Source organism: Plectropomus leopardus, chromosome 13 (assembly GCF_026936395.1).
Source record: "Plectropomus leopardus strain MGB_pleo_1.0 chromosome 13, ASM2693639v1, whole genome shotgun sequence".
In the NCBI taxonomy this organism is placed as follows: domain Eukaryota; kingdom Metazoa; phylum Chordata; class Actinopteri; order Perciformes; family Serranidae; genus Plectropomus; species Plectropomus leopardus.
The window spans coordinates 5,815,367-5,830,531 of record NC_142188.1 but is presented as its reverse complement, the minus strand read 5'-3'; the positions used below and the strand labels follow the sequence as shown (position 1 = coordinate 5,830,531).

Here is a 15,165-nt window from a genome sequence, read left to right as displayed (position 1 = left end):
TGTCAGCGGGTATTTGTCGGGTAAGAAATACGCTGGTGTAAATCTCCTTAACATCCCACTGCGTGCGCACGCGCACACACACACACACACACACACAGCTGCACACACACACACACACACACACACACACACACACACACACACACACACACACAGCTGCACACACACACACACACACACACACACACAGCTGCAGACACACACACACATACACACACAGCTGCAGACACACCAGCTCACATGTCATGCTCACAGCAGATCTACTTGTGGCAGGCAAACTCATCAGGGCGGCGATCTAACTGCAAAAATGTATTGTTTTCATTACAGAAAATTGATATAATTACAAAAACACAACAACAAAAAAGATAAGGCTATCTACTTTAATCAGAACAATCATGTAACTCAAATTAAGGATTTTGTTTGACATCATAAAATATGGTGACATACATTTGAAGCATAATTTGAAAACTTCAGTAGAAGCTTCAAATGAAAAAAAAAACATCTGATACAACTCAATACAACTTTTATTTTCTTTTGGCCTCTTCTGACTAACTTCTGCAGGTAAAACACATTTTTTATTTTTTCCTTCTTGCAAACAAAAAAAAGTCTGCAGTCTGCAAGATGATAGCAGCTGAAACATGTCAAGGTAAAATTTAACAAGAATCAAAGTAAAGAATAGATGTAAAAAAAAAAGTATGAGTGTATGAACATGTGATTTTAATCACTTTCACTCTCAATTACTATTAATCATCTTAATTATTTGTTCGCATTAACATTAAGTCTTATTCTGTGATAAACATTTTCACTGTTGTAATCAGCTTCTACACTTTCAAACATACCTTTTCAAAGTAAAAGTTAATTTTACAGTGAGAAGAAACACAATAAATTGTTTTTGCAACATTATCCTGATAGATGACGTTTAGAAAAATATGTATTTCAAAGCATTAGTTTATCTTAAGAAGATGTAGACTGTACTGAAATAAAAATCTCTCGTGCCAGCAGCCTCAGCCACACACGTAATGCAGTATATGATGTCACCAGGGGTCGTGTTACACCTCCGCCCCGGAGACCAGAGGGGTGGAGGTCAGTGATGTAATCCTCCCTATCGTCATAGCAATACTGAAAAAATATCAGCTGAAGTTAAATCCTGCTGAAAGTTCCAGGAAACCTTCTCTGTGATGCACAAAGAAACTGACGGAGCTGAATAACGTAAAGAAATGTTTACAACAGTCTGACGGAGTTTGCTTTCATACAGCGTGAGCGAACAAATCACTGAGACTCGAACACGAGACTTCAGGCACACTGATGCAGTAACAATACTGATACTTCTTCATACATATCAAAACCTGTGTTATCAGATTTGTTTTCGATTCACATCCACGAATCAGAGCTTTCACTGTGCACAGCATCGAATCACCACAAGGTGTAATTACACCTCTGAACAGAGGGGGCAGTGTATCAGGAGGCGAAGTATCGTCAGCAGCAAACTCTGAACAAACGGCAACAACAATGGAAGAAAGTTTGAAAGAAAAACTTCATTTTATTTCTGTGATATTAACAGTTTGTTTCTGTCAAAACAATCTGACCATAAAGGCTTAGAAGCTATTCCAGAGCTTTCAATCATGACATCACATCATACAGCTGGGCGCTCAGAGGGCTCAAACTTTGTTATTTTCTTGATTGATCGTTTGGCCAATGAAATGTCAAAAAAATTGGGTTGCACCTAATGTAGAATTATGCCAGTCAAATCAGATTTGGCTGTTTAAGACAAATATTTGACAATCTGTTTAGTTTTCCATACAAAGTTTGAACGGGCTCTGCAGGATGTTCGGTGTGACAGTGGCATTCAGGTTAACGAGCTAACTGCGCTAATGACAGGTCGTAAATGTGCGACATTTTTTTGCAGACACTAGATGTCAAACAAAAGCCAGAGACTATATCGTACTAAGTTGCTGTGAGCTGTAAATTCACCTTTTTTAAGCAGAAGGTCTCTCCTCCTCTGTGCTGCTGCCTGCATGTCAGCAACTCTCTGTTCCAAAGAGTAGCGTGAAGGTCAAGAGCACGCAAAATCTGGGGACCATGTTGGACATTTTGTCCAACCAAAACATCAAAACATAAAAATACTTGATTATATTTACATTTGAAAAGCAGCGAACCCTCTATCTGAGGAAGCTGGAGCGAGGGAATTTTTGATATTTTTGCTTAGAAATGAAACCATTAATTGATTATAAAAACTTCTAAAATCAGCCACTTCAAGTAACTTTTGGTTAGACTGTTACATCAACTTCTGTTCATAAGTTCAAGAATGAGCTCCCAAACTTGATAAGAATGCAGTAAACCAGCTTCAGGGCAAACATGCAGTTTTTGTTTGAGCTGAAACATAATAGCTCTGCACATTAACACAAATTAGGCTGCAAAGTATGTGAACATTGATCTTATATTTGCAGCTAATTGTGAACTCAAACGTGCTGTTAATCATACAAGTGACAGCCACAACAGGGAAAGAGGATGATACACAGGGGGTGTGTCAGATTCATATAGGTAGTAGATAGTTGAGGTTTCGTTGTGCAGTTGAACGCAGCCTCAGATCACCAGAGAACAGCATCAGGTCCAGAGAGGCAGCGGCCCAGTTTCAGCTAATCACTCATTTCCTCTCAGTCTCTGCATGTCAACCCCACCCTCGCTATAACAGCAACGCCTCAGGGCGTGCACGATATATAATCACACACACACACACACACACACACACACACACACACACACCACTAAAACAGACCCCAAAAGTCAAAACTTTAACCCCGATTAACCTCAGACTGAACCTGTTTTGCGTGTCGTCCTTTTAACTCCATTGTCAGTCATTTCCCATAATGCCAAGCAAGTTAATGCTTTGTACATCCTGGGATTTAAACCATCAACCACGACACAACCCTGCTTCTGACATCAGAATACCAATCTGTGCACGCACGCACACACACACACACACACACACACACACACACAGACTACAGACGGTGGTGTGTTTTCTGACCACATCTGGAAGCCTCAAACATTTCATTTATCAGGAATGTGTGTGGAGTGTAGTGTAGTGTAGTGTAGTGTAGTGTGTGTGTGTGTGTGTGTGTGTGTGTGTGTGTGTGTGTGTGTGTGTGTGTGTGTATGTGTGTGTGTGACAGAGAGAAATGCCTTTGGCTACAGGGAAATCAAATTAAATGGAGTCCTGCTGAAGGTCAACGTGGAGTGCATCCTTGTGTGTGTGTGTGTGTGTGTGTGTGTGTGTGTGTGTGTGTGTGTATGTATGTGTGTGTGTGGGGGGGGGTGTTTCCCATCTGACAATTTAGAGTAAATACATGTGGACAATACGTCACATTACACTCTCAGTCCAACTCACACAAACACATGAACACACGCCTCAGTGTGTTGAGTGAGCGGACGGGACTGTTAGTAATCGACCGGACAATCGAGTTTTATATCTGAATATCCTTTGGGTTTTAACTGTTTATTGGAAAAACAGAGACATTTAAAGACATCACTTTCAGCTTGGACCAACTGTGAAAGACAATTTTCACAGTTTTTTGTGGGATTTTTTAGACCAAATGATCAGTTAAGAAAATAATCTAAAAATGAATTAATGGTTACAATAATCAATAACTGCAGCCCTTGAATTGATGAATTTATCTGCAGTGACAGTTTGATTTTCAACCACAAGAACTTTTTGAAGAACTCTACTTGCATCGTCTGCTCCTGAAATCAAACTCAAGGCCCAAACTAACCACACCAACGTCAAAGAACTAGAGTCTCAGCCAAAAAGTTGCACATGAACACACGACAAAAACTACAGTCAGCCAACATGTATGTTCTGCACCTGCGTGAGAGGAAATACCTCCAAACCAGCTGGTAGTGGAAGTCTGTATTTATTCAAAAATGAAAACCACAAGAAGGACAACATGGATTCAAGACACAGCCAATACAACCCAATGTTGAAAGACCAGATTATATTTACGGTGCGCTAGTGAAAAAAACACTCAAGAACCGTTCCTATCAGAGAGCTCAACGGTTAAAAAAAATTATATTACAGCATGATTGTTTGAAGCTCGTGCTTTCTTGAGCTTTTTATTTGCTTTTGTCATTTCCATTTCTATTCTCCAGCTCTAAGCTGAAGTGCCACTCAGAGAGATTTCACTTACCAACGGGCTGCACCTTTTCCAATACTGATTCAACATGCTGAGTCAGCAAAAAAAAACAAAAAAAAACACAGCCGACAAGCCAACGGTGTTGGACAAACCTCAAAAACTACGGCGACAGACGCCCACCGGCAGCCAACTGTCAACCTGGCGTGTCAGGACCCGAGCATGTCCAGACATTCTCAGGATTTGCTGCTTGTCTTTGTTTTATATCGAAGTAAAAATAAAGATCAATCACTGGTCAGAAAAAGGAAAGACATTAAGACATCACTGCAGACTCTGGCAAACCATGACGGACACCTTCCACTGCTGTTTACGGATTAGACTCACAGGTTTCTGCTTACTGAGTAACACAGCGACAATCAATCTTCTGACCTAATGGTTTCAGTTCCCTGCTCTCACCTCCCTCTCCACCTCCATCTCTTTCAGGGAGGTTTTGCTGCCTCATCTAACGTCTGTAAAACTAATTAGGCAGCAGCTCAAAGTGCAGAGTGTTCAGATCAGACTGAACAGATCGTTCGGAGAGTGTTCGAAGCCAAAGAGGAATCAAAGCAAGTCAAACAAGATCTTCTTTAAAGTCATATTTTCTGGGCTGATAGAAACACCCTCATTTATGTGTGGTGATTTTTTCCATCTCGTCGGTCCCAGCAGCCGCCTGCATCTACCAGGAAATATACCGACAAATCTCAACTGAACGCCTTTTTGGAAACACGCACATGGAAAATACTTCCTGCAGCAAATTAGCGTCGAGTCTTTTATAAACACTCTGCTCACATATCTTATTCATGAGATATCGCGGGTGTGTAACTGCAGCTTATGGTTCTTTTTTCTTACTTGGATGGAAATTCACACGAGCATTTATGAGCTATGCAGCTTTCATGATCAGTTTGTCTTTCTGAAACCTTTTTAAAGAAACTCCATTTATGATCTCATCAACGCAGCGAGAGAGTCAAGTTGCTCTTGTTGATTCTTTAACATCTGACATCTCAGAGTCTTGATGCGAGTCTCAGTTGTGAGCAGCTTTCAACACTTGAGGGACGATTTATGAAGCTCAATGTGAGAAAAGAAGGAACAGTTGTGTGTGTGTGTGTGTGTGTGTGTGTGTGTGTGTGTGTGTGTGTGTGTGTGTTTGTGTGTGTGACCCCTGTTGAGGTTAAACCTGTTCACCCCGACGTAACCCAGCTATGTAAACACACACAGGCAAGCATGAAAAGAAGCAGAATCCCAAACAGACAGTTCAAACATGCCATGCTTCACTGATAACTCTGTGTGTGTGTGTGTGTGTGTGTGTGTGTGTGTGTGTGTGTGTGTGTGTGTGTGTGTGTACCCAATGTAAATGGTGTCAGACAGAAGTGGCTTTTCACTGAGCTGAACACTTGAGGAACTATTCATAGATGAAAAGATAAAATCCCCCCAAATGGGACTGTCTTTTTTTTGTCTAATCCACTGTGTTAAATACACATTAAGATATTTCATCTCACTGACGTAAAGATCTTGTCAGGACCCTTTCACACCTCCCTTATTTGGACCAGATTGTTAGATTTTTCAGTCAGATCTGCACCAAAATTTTAAGTATGAGACTGTCACTAAACCACAGTCTGGACCAAAAATGTTCCCGTCCCAGTTCAAGCTGAACCGTGGTTCTGTGGGTTTCCAGTGTAAAAATATGTCTTTGGATGGTTCTGACTTTTGGACCAATTACATGAAGTTTCACAGGCCATTATCAGATCTGGAAAAGGAAAAACGACAAACAAAATGTGATGCGGTAGCACATGGGGAGAGAAGGAGAGCAAATGTTTAACTGACATTTGGTTAGACACCTTCATGAAGTGTCAGAGGGAGAAAATTATCGCCCGAGAAGAAGAGAGAGCCCATGCACAAAACAATCAATGGTCCTTTTGGCATTATGTAACCCCAGCATGTGATTTTAGACAGCATGCTGGCGTCCTGGAAACATAAGAGGCGTGACTGGCGTTTAACACAACAGAGTCAGTCTCTCGTTCGACATATAACATATACTTTCTGAGCAATAACATGGCAATAACAATTATCATCTATGTTATATGGCAGCTGATGGTAGTCCACAATTTCACAGAGGAATTGTGGATTTAAAACTTCTGTATGATCTGCTCAACTTGTAGGGTTATGTGATGCAATAACAGCTCTTGTAGCACCTGTTGCATCATGCCTGAGGGAGCCAGTTCCTACCAACAAGCACATAACCATAGCATCATGTGACCTATAAAACAGGGAAAAGTGTTTGCATTGCAGTTTTGCAAAATATGGATTTTTAAAATGAGCTGAAATACCACCTCATGCGAGCGTAAAAAGCTTTTTGGGATAAATAAATAGGCATATTTTATATTCACAATTTCAATTTGCACACTTTGAAAGTTAAATTAAAAAAAAGATATAAAAACGAGGACACTGGTTCGGACCCTCAGGCATGAAAAGGTCCTGAATCTTCTCAGGACTCCTCCTGATCTCCATATTAGTATAAAAAGGTTCACACACACAAAAGCTTCAAATTAAACGCTCTGACTTTAAGCAAACATGAACAAGAAGTCCTAATGCACTCTGAATCAAGGATAGTTTGGGCACCTTTATCTCCGTAACGACTAAATACATCACTCTGCAGACTTCATGATGCCGTAAAAAGCTGCAGAAAATCCAGTAAGTGGACTCTGAACTGATAATGTTTAAATGATGAAGAACAAACTGTCAATCTGGACTCTGCAGTGTTTTGTTGCAGGTGGTCGCCTCCATCACACGTCTCTATATTTGGCTGAAGCTTTGCCACTGGGAAAAATGTCCTCCTCCTCCTCCTCCTCCTCCTCCTCCTCCTCTTCCTCCTCCTCCTCCTCCTCCTCCTCTCTGTCGCACTGTTCCACTTCCTATCTGCTGGACATTTTCCAGAACATTCCTCCCTCTCTCCTCTTACCTCCTTCCTGGGAATATTTTTCGGCTGGTATGTTCAACTCCGGTCCTCCTTTGTCTCTTCACCTCCTGGACCTCCTCTACCACTTTTTCTCTCATTCTTCATCCCTCTATCACAACTACCTCCTCCCGAATGAACCTCCCATCATGCCCTTCTCTCCTCTCCTTCACCACACAGTGTTAATTTTGGCACCAGATTTAGTAGACGCTCACCTCCTCCTGTTTCTCTCTCACCTCCCACTCTTCCACTACCCCCTCTCCTCCCTCCTGTCCTCCTCCCTCTGGGCCACCTCCTGCCTGGCTTTCCTCTCTCTCCTCTCCCACACATGTCTCCCTCCCTGCATCCATCACTCCCTCCCTCCTCATCCTCGGGGCCTCAAGATGAAGTTTTCTCCTCCTTTCATCCGAACTCTTTCAGCTTAAATTTTAAGCCTCAAATCCTCGACGGAGGGATGCAGATGAAGCTCTCGCAGTGAAATCCCTGAAACATTTTCAGCAGCGTCATTCAAGTTTTTCATTTTCTTTATTCTGTTCAATTTTAAAATGATGCTATGATTGATTGATTGATTGATTGATTGATTGCTATGAGATATTTGTCCAAAAATTGTTTCATGATGTGAGCTGAAGAAATTTGAGTAAAGAAACTTTTAGATGGGAAGGAGGTGAGGAGGAGGAGAACTGGGAGTATAAGAAAAATGGACAGTTTAAAGGGCAAGATGAGGGGAATAAGATGGGAAAATAAAAAAAAAGAGATCAAATATGAAAGTAAATGGAGGAAAGCGGTGTAAGAAGAGGAGGCAGAGGTGAGTAAGGAGAGAAGCAAGGAGGGATGAAGGGTAAGAGAAATAAAGGTGTGAGAGGAAGAAGGGAGGGTCCGCAGTTGGAGAGGACCAGAAAAAGAACGACAGAAACACCGAAGACTGGCCTCGTTTCTGAAAATACACGCCGCGCAGCTCTCTGTCTTAAAGGGACAACACGCCACATCCTCACCTTTATACATGTTAGTGAATTCATCAGTAACCTTTAGCTTTTAGTCACCTGTCAATCAGACAGTGTGGGCGGGGCTGTGACGTCTACGCTCTTTGGATTGTCTGAAACTTTTCACCTTCCTCCAAACGAACCTTCAAATCTTAATATTATTAAATCAGTAAGAAAAAAAGTTGAGTTTTATCCGAAACTCATGATTTTTTTTTTACTCCTGCAACATTGTGATAATGCCAAATTTGTATCAGTTTCTTTCTTCTGAAGGTTTTCTTCACTTACAGACCTTTTAGGGGCCTTGAGCTCTGAGGTTATTTCTGAAATCTTTTGAATTAAAAGAAAATTAATTAAATTAAGAATCTATAAAAGAGACAAATCCAGTTCAGGATTCAGAGTTAATGGACTCTCTGACAGCACATTAGTTATTGATGTTTTATCAATCAACAGAAAATAATAACCACAAACAATTTTGCTAATGGACGAATCACTGCAGTCATTCTTAGCCTCTCATTACTGTGAGGATCTGATACCTTCTCTTCTCTTATATGATTGGAAACTCAGTCATTTTAGGCTTTTGGGCTGCTGTTCGGACAAAACAAGACATCAAAAATCCTCTTCCTCTCTGACCACACAGAGTCAAAGACAAAAAAAAGCTGAAGCACCACTTCAGATGTCTCTTTGATCGACCTCTGGTGCACCATGACTGGACAGCACGTGCTCGGTCCGTCACAAAGACACTGACTCTGCGTGCACACAGAGGTGGATCAAAGACATTTTTAAAAGATCGTGTTCTTTCATTGTGGTGTTTCTGATCACATGACCGCAGCTCCTCCTCCTCTGTCCCCACAATGCAACTGGACCACTGTCCCTGTCCTCGTCCTCTTTCAGCAAACAACCAGACTGAGACACACACTCTTGTCAACAGTGTTCTGCACTAATTAATACATGCGACACACACTCACAGCGGTGTTTACAGGAGAGGTGGAGCAAGATCCAACGAGAGAGAAAACAAAGAGACACAAACCGACAGAGAATAAAAGACGGTTACTCAGACGGCTGCACTGCACACTTTCAGTCTTGTCTGATGTTGGCTGTAACATTATGGCTAAGTTGTTTGATTTAATTTTCTTGTTGTATTTTTATATGTAAAACAGTTGCCTGAGATGCATGACAAATGTCAGACTTTTTTCATAACAATAAAGTTAAATCTCAAATTAAAAGGCAATGAGGGAGACTGAAAAAAGGACTTCCAATGCAAGTCAGGGCTGCGGTAATCCCCAACAAATCATAGAAAAAATTTTAAAAGCACTTTTTTTATTCTTTGAATTAGCTGCCATGCTAACAGCTGCTTCTTAAATCTCCCACGGTGGCTCGCACGCATAAACGCATCATCAAAACGTCGAACCGGGCTTCCCATGGTCACATTTTCCAGCTTTCTGTTTAACACAGACCTCATTTTGTCGCTGTTGCTACCTCCTTTCTCGGCTCAAAGGCGAGACAGCTCTGTTCCCCCTTTCCACAATCAGACGTTATAACAACGGCGTGGTATTCCCGCCTTGAACAGGCAGCGTCAATAAGACACATGTTGTTTAATCCAGCGACCGTAGCAAAATGGTGCTTACCAAAATTTGGGCCAATCGAGGCAGAGTCCAGCTGTGACGCATTTCCTGCAGTTCCTGTTAAAACCACATCATCCAATCGACTCACAGCCTTTCTGATACGAGAGTCATGGTACTAAGCAAGTTTCTCCAAACGCAAGCAGCTGAAAAGTGGTGAAATTACGAATTAAATTAAGAACTATCTGATTAGAGAATAAGAAGCGAGATGACACTTATCAATACTTGATGCTATGGATGCATCGCTAAGGTTCAATACTCAGATAAATGTCCATCAGCAGAACTTTAACTGTCGCCTTAAAAATCCCTTTTAGCCTTTAAAAACCAGTATTTATTTTTACATGCATGCACAGTTTTTTAGGCTGTATCTTCCAGTGTCTCTATAAGACTTTGGTTATGTAATCAGTCAGTATGAATCTGAAGTCCTCTGCGTATTCCTTCACAGCCTCCTCTCGTTCAGACAGCAGATGAAGTGCGACATGAGCGGTTCAGTTTAATATTAGCCCGGTATTAAAATGATGAAGCAGAGAGCTCAGGACACCTGCTATTTGAGACGCTGCAGCAGAGCCCATGATTTACGCCTCAAATCTCCCTCTGCATCACGCCGACGGAGCCGAGCCAAACCTGCACCATCATCATCATCATCATCACTGTCGCCACGGAGGTTTGAGTGAAAGGGAAAGAAAAACTGACTCGGAGCAGCAGCACTCGTGTCTCCTGCAGGAGCATCAGTTCATTTTAAACGTCCCTGTAGATCATTCATGAGCAAAACAACTTCATCAACATCAGACCTGCTGAATGAAACCAACTGACTGACTGGATATGATCAGATAAACACACTAAATTATGAGCTGTGTGCCAAAAAAACCAAAAAACAGCTTGAAGGGAAACTAAACCTAAAGGAGGAGAAAGATGCTGCGTGCAGCGTTCTGTGTTGCTTTAAATTAAACCCACATTTCCCATAAACCCACTGCACCCTCTTTCCCATCTCATTCTGGCTTTGCTCCATTTTATTTAAAGAGCCTATAAACACAAATAGCAGATCTGCTTTCTGACCGCGTCAGCGCGCGTCACACGGAAACTAAACCGTTTTTAGCACCGACAGAAGAGTACAGCGCTGGATGCAAAGCTGGTTCCTCTGTAGCTCGCTGCTCCTCCGCTGCAGGCCGGAGGCTCAACGCTACATTAGCTGCTACTAGCATAACACGCCCAAATCTCACATGCAACTATAGATGATCAAGCTGCATTGTGGGTAATGAAGGCGCCAGATTTCGACAAGAAAGAAGAATGCATGGGATTAAAAAAGAAAGAAATCATTGGTTCTGCTGATAAAAACTTTTTAACTGTCCATTATGAATTTGATAATGTTTCAGGGATTGAGGATATCTGCAAAAAAACAACAAAAAATGGACAAACAAAATAACAAGTTGTGTAGGTGAGATTTAAGAAAACCTTACTGGGGCATATAAGGGATGTCTCCTCAATAAGCAAAAAAGTCAAATATGAAATCAAGAAATCAAGGATGCAAAGCCAAATATCTTTTACGCTATGAAAAAGTTTTGGCATTTGCACCAAAAGTCATGTGACGTAACTTATCAGTTCATGTTTCAGGTTTCACACAGACAGGAGAAAGTCAAATTCAAGGACTTTCAAGTACTTTTTAGAACTCTTATTTTTATTTTAGCCCTCTGAGACCTGAGAAATTTGGCCTGCTTTCTATCAAAAACACCAGAAGAAGTTAAAAATAGGAGTTACATGAAAATTACCTGAAATTTAGCAAAAATAAATCAATTAATTAATTAATAAAAATGATGTTTTCAAAAGAACTAATAAATAAATTTGCACAGGTTTCAAGGGTTTAAATTCCTGACACGGCCGTTCTCAGCTTCCACATTTAAAACATTTATCTGATACTTTTCATAAAATGATTCATCATTCTGTTATCTTCTATTATAATCAAGTACTTTTTCAAGGAACAAGCTAAAAATGTCTGATTTTTTTGGTATTTTAGGGCTTAAATTTCTGAGTGCCAAGTTCAAGCACCTTAGGCTCCTCGTACGAACCCTAATAGCTTCATGGGTTTCTTTACTATCTGTTAACATTCAGGAAAAAAATCTCATTTAAAGAAGTGTGATTCTCATAGATAGATAGATCAACTTTATTGTCTCTCAAACTTTGCACAACAGTGCACATTACAACAAAATTTGGCTCAGAAACAGTAAAACTGCAGAGGCAGAGGCAGCAAAGGTGCAGAATTGTGAAGCTTTACATTGAAATCTTTTTGAAATCTGCAGGAGAAACTTAAATCGACAATTTCCAAGTAACTGTCTGAATTTCTACGCTCAACTGCAAAGAGAAGATCTTCTAGTCTAGACAAAGATTTGGGATGAAAGATTGACCTTCACCTCCTCCACCTCAGAGTCCATGAGCTCTAAATCCCTGACCTTTGACCTCACCGTGGGGGCAGGGCATTAAACCAACTATTTCACTGCAAACATGAATGGAGTTTAACTTTTCTCATCATCCAATATGATCTTTCCAAAATCTGATTTACATCCTAAAAGGATTTAACTGTATCAGGTGATTCCAGTTTGGCTGCAGCGTGTCGTAAAAGCAGCAGGATCTGAGGAACGTGAGAACAACCCGACGCCTCACTGTGACGTCTCTAAGGCTCCAGTCAACAAGTTGCCAAATGTTTGCCAGTTGCTGCATCAAAGAAATAATGAGGAGGGGAGGGGGAGGAGGTGAGGATGGGAGCAGGGAGGGAGAGAGAGCATGGTGAGAGAAAATCTGTGGTGAGAAAGAGCACGAAGACAAGATAAGTGGAGGAGGATGACAGGAAGCAACGTAATGAAGAAAAAGAGGAGAAAATGAAGGAGAAAAGACGGAAGAGGGTAGAAAATGAGGGTGGAACGACAACAAGAGGCGACAGATGAGAGAGAGAGGAAAGTGGAGGAAGATAAGGAGGAAAAGGGAGAGGAGAGGGCAAAGAAATGGAGAAGGGGAGGGAGGAGAGAAAGCAGCAGTCCAGCCTGTATCTGATTACATAATTGCTCTACAGGATTTGAAACAGGGTCTGCGCAAAAAACGCCTGAAAGCAGCAGCGTTTATACCTTTACAGAACAATTAGTATCCTTAACATGCTTTAAATCTGCATACACACAAAATAAATAGTATAAATAGCTTCTTTTATGAGTTTTATGTATAAAACTGCCCCAAACTGCACAGAGATCAAAATAACCTTTTTTCACAAGCAAAAAATGTATAAAACTACCAAAAAAAATCACAAAACATGAAAATAACCTCTGTATTTACAACCAAAAACTGTATAAAACAACTAAAAACTGCACAAAGATCACAAAAAACCTCTGTATTTACAACCACAGACACGGTCCAAAATCATTCTGGGATCATTTACGATTGCATAAGCACAACGATAGACCACAAAATATGAATAAATGTTGTGTTTTTTGGCACAAATGCACTTTGAGGTCATCACACTGTGTTAGTGATACGAAAATACATCCTAAAGTACAGAGAAGGTCACTGCAGAGACTGAGTCCCTGGAGGAATATTAGAGGAGCATTATGGGAATATTCTGGTGATTTTTGGCTGTAGGGGTGAGGTCAGCAGGGGCGACCACGCCTGCACCAACACCTCCATCTATCTCCATCACACAGAAAACCAACATCAATTTAGACCTTTGAAACACAGAGAGCTGCAGATCCGGAGAAAGCTGCAGAGTTTCACCAAAACAACAACAACCAGCAGCAGCAGCTCTGGCGCACTAAAGCCAAAACACACACACACACACACATACACACACCAACACTAACACAAGTTCAACAACACGATGGAGAAAGCAGAGGAAAGCAGAGACACACACCCGGGAGAAGGGGCTCTTTTCCCGGCGTCTCTTTGCGCCAGCAGCCCGCCGCTGCACAACGCGGATGAATCTGCTTGTTTTAATTGCAGGTTTGAACAATTAACCCGCGTCATGCAGCCTCTAACCCGAGATATCAGCGCGCACATCCCCGCCACACACACAAACAAACACACACACACACACACACACACACACACACACACACACACAGACGTCGTGGATGTGGATGCTTCCACCAGCGACAATGAAACAAATCCGTGCAGAGGCTGGTGGCAGATTAACCCAGCAGCAGCAGACCGGGTCGGCTCCGGTTCGGGTTCACACTCACCTGTAGGCCCGGAGAAGCGCAGAGGAGTCCCGCTCGGAGTGAAGGACGGACGGACGGACTGCTGAGTGCTGGGAGCGAAAACAACGCAGGAGCAGAGAGTCCTCAAATCCACCAATCCTCCTCCTCCTCTTGCTCCCCCCGCCCCCCGCTCCGCTCCGCTTCAGCACGGCCCGGACTGCAGCGCGCTCGGTTTATACACCCCGCAGCACCGGCGGGCCGGGCGGTGCTATAATGTGAGGGGACGTCAGGCTGTATGACATGGGAGGCGCCATCTTTGGAAAACGCACTCTGGTTTTTTTTTTGGTGCATACACTCGGGTCGACAGATTATCGGGCCGATTATTGGAGCCGATATTTGACATTTTGGCGATTATCTGTATTTGCGTTTTATATTAATGATCGCAGATAAAATTAATTAATTAAAAAGTGCAAAGATATATTGTCAGCATGGGAGGAACTTTTACTTTGTAAAACCTCATGGAGCTATTTTTATAAATTCATTTTTTATTAAAATTTTTACTTGACTTTTTTTTTTAAGGTGCAGGGAACTTGCTGTATATGATGCTGAAAGGTCCAGTTTTGGACAAAACATTTGTTAAAGGTATTTAAACACAGTTTTGTGTCAGGGTTTTATTTATATTCCAAATTCTAAATAATGACAGAAAGATTTTCATTTTTACTGTAAATGCATATCGCTTCCAAATATCTGTTATCAGTTTCATTAAGGGCTAAAAATAAGTAACTGTATCGGCTCTAAAACAAACAAAATCGATCTACCCGTAGCTGTGGTGCTAAAGAATAAATCAACTGAATTACAGTTGTCTCTTTCCCAATGTAAGCCTATAGGAAAAAGGTTTTTTGGGCCCCATGGCATCACATGACAGATCCAGAAGTTTGGCCAAAGCTCCCAGGAACAGCAATGAGCTTTGAAGCCATTTTTACGAGATGGCCAAAAGTGGAATTACACAGTCCGAATCTGTCACGTAATGCCATGAAACCCAAAAAGACTTTTTCCCATATAGACAGTCACTTTATGGAAAAAGTTTTTTGGCTCCACGCATCACTGCACATCTCTTAAAGGAGTGAATGAGCCCCCATCATGAATGCTGTATCCAGTCCTTTGAATAGTCCTTTTTTTTTCACTTTACCACAATTTCATCATTTAAACTTTACTTATTTTCTATTTTGTGTTTATGTTTGTTGTAACACATTTTAGAGTTTGGCACTAATAAGTAGG

The 15,165-nt window shown here is 41.5% G+C and overlaps 1 protein-coding gene across 2 annotated transcripts in view; it reads right to left on the bottom strand.

Annotated features, from left to right (window-relative positions):
- LOC121954401 (spectrin beta chain, non-erythrocytic 1) overlaps positions 1-14,086 on the bottom strand; it is a 143,802-nt gene extending 129,716 nt beyond the window's left edge. For both annotated transcript variants that reach the window (XM_088086689.1, XM_042501882.2), the window contains exon 1: positions 13,930-14,086. The gene's annotated coding sequence lies outside the window, so the exon portion shown is untranslated. The remainder of the gene's footprint in view (positions 1-13,929) is intronic.
- Positions 14,087-15,165: the final 1,079 nt, after the last annotated feature.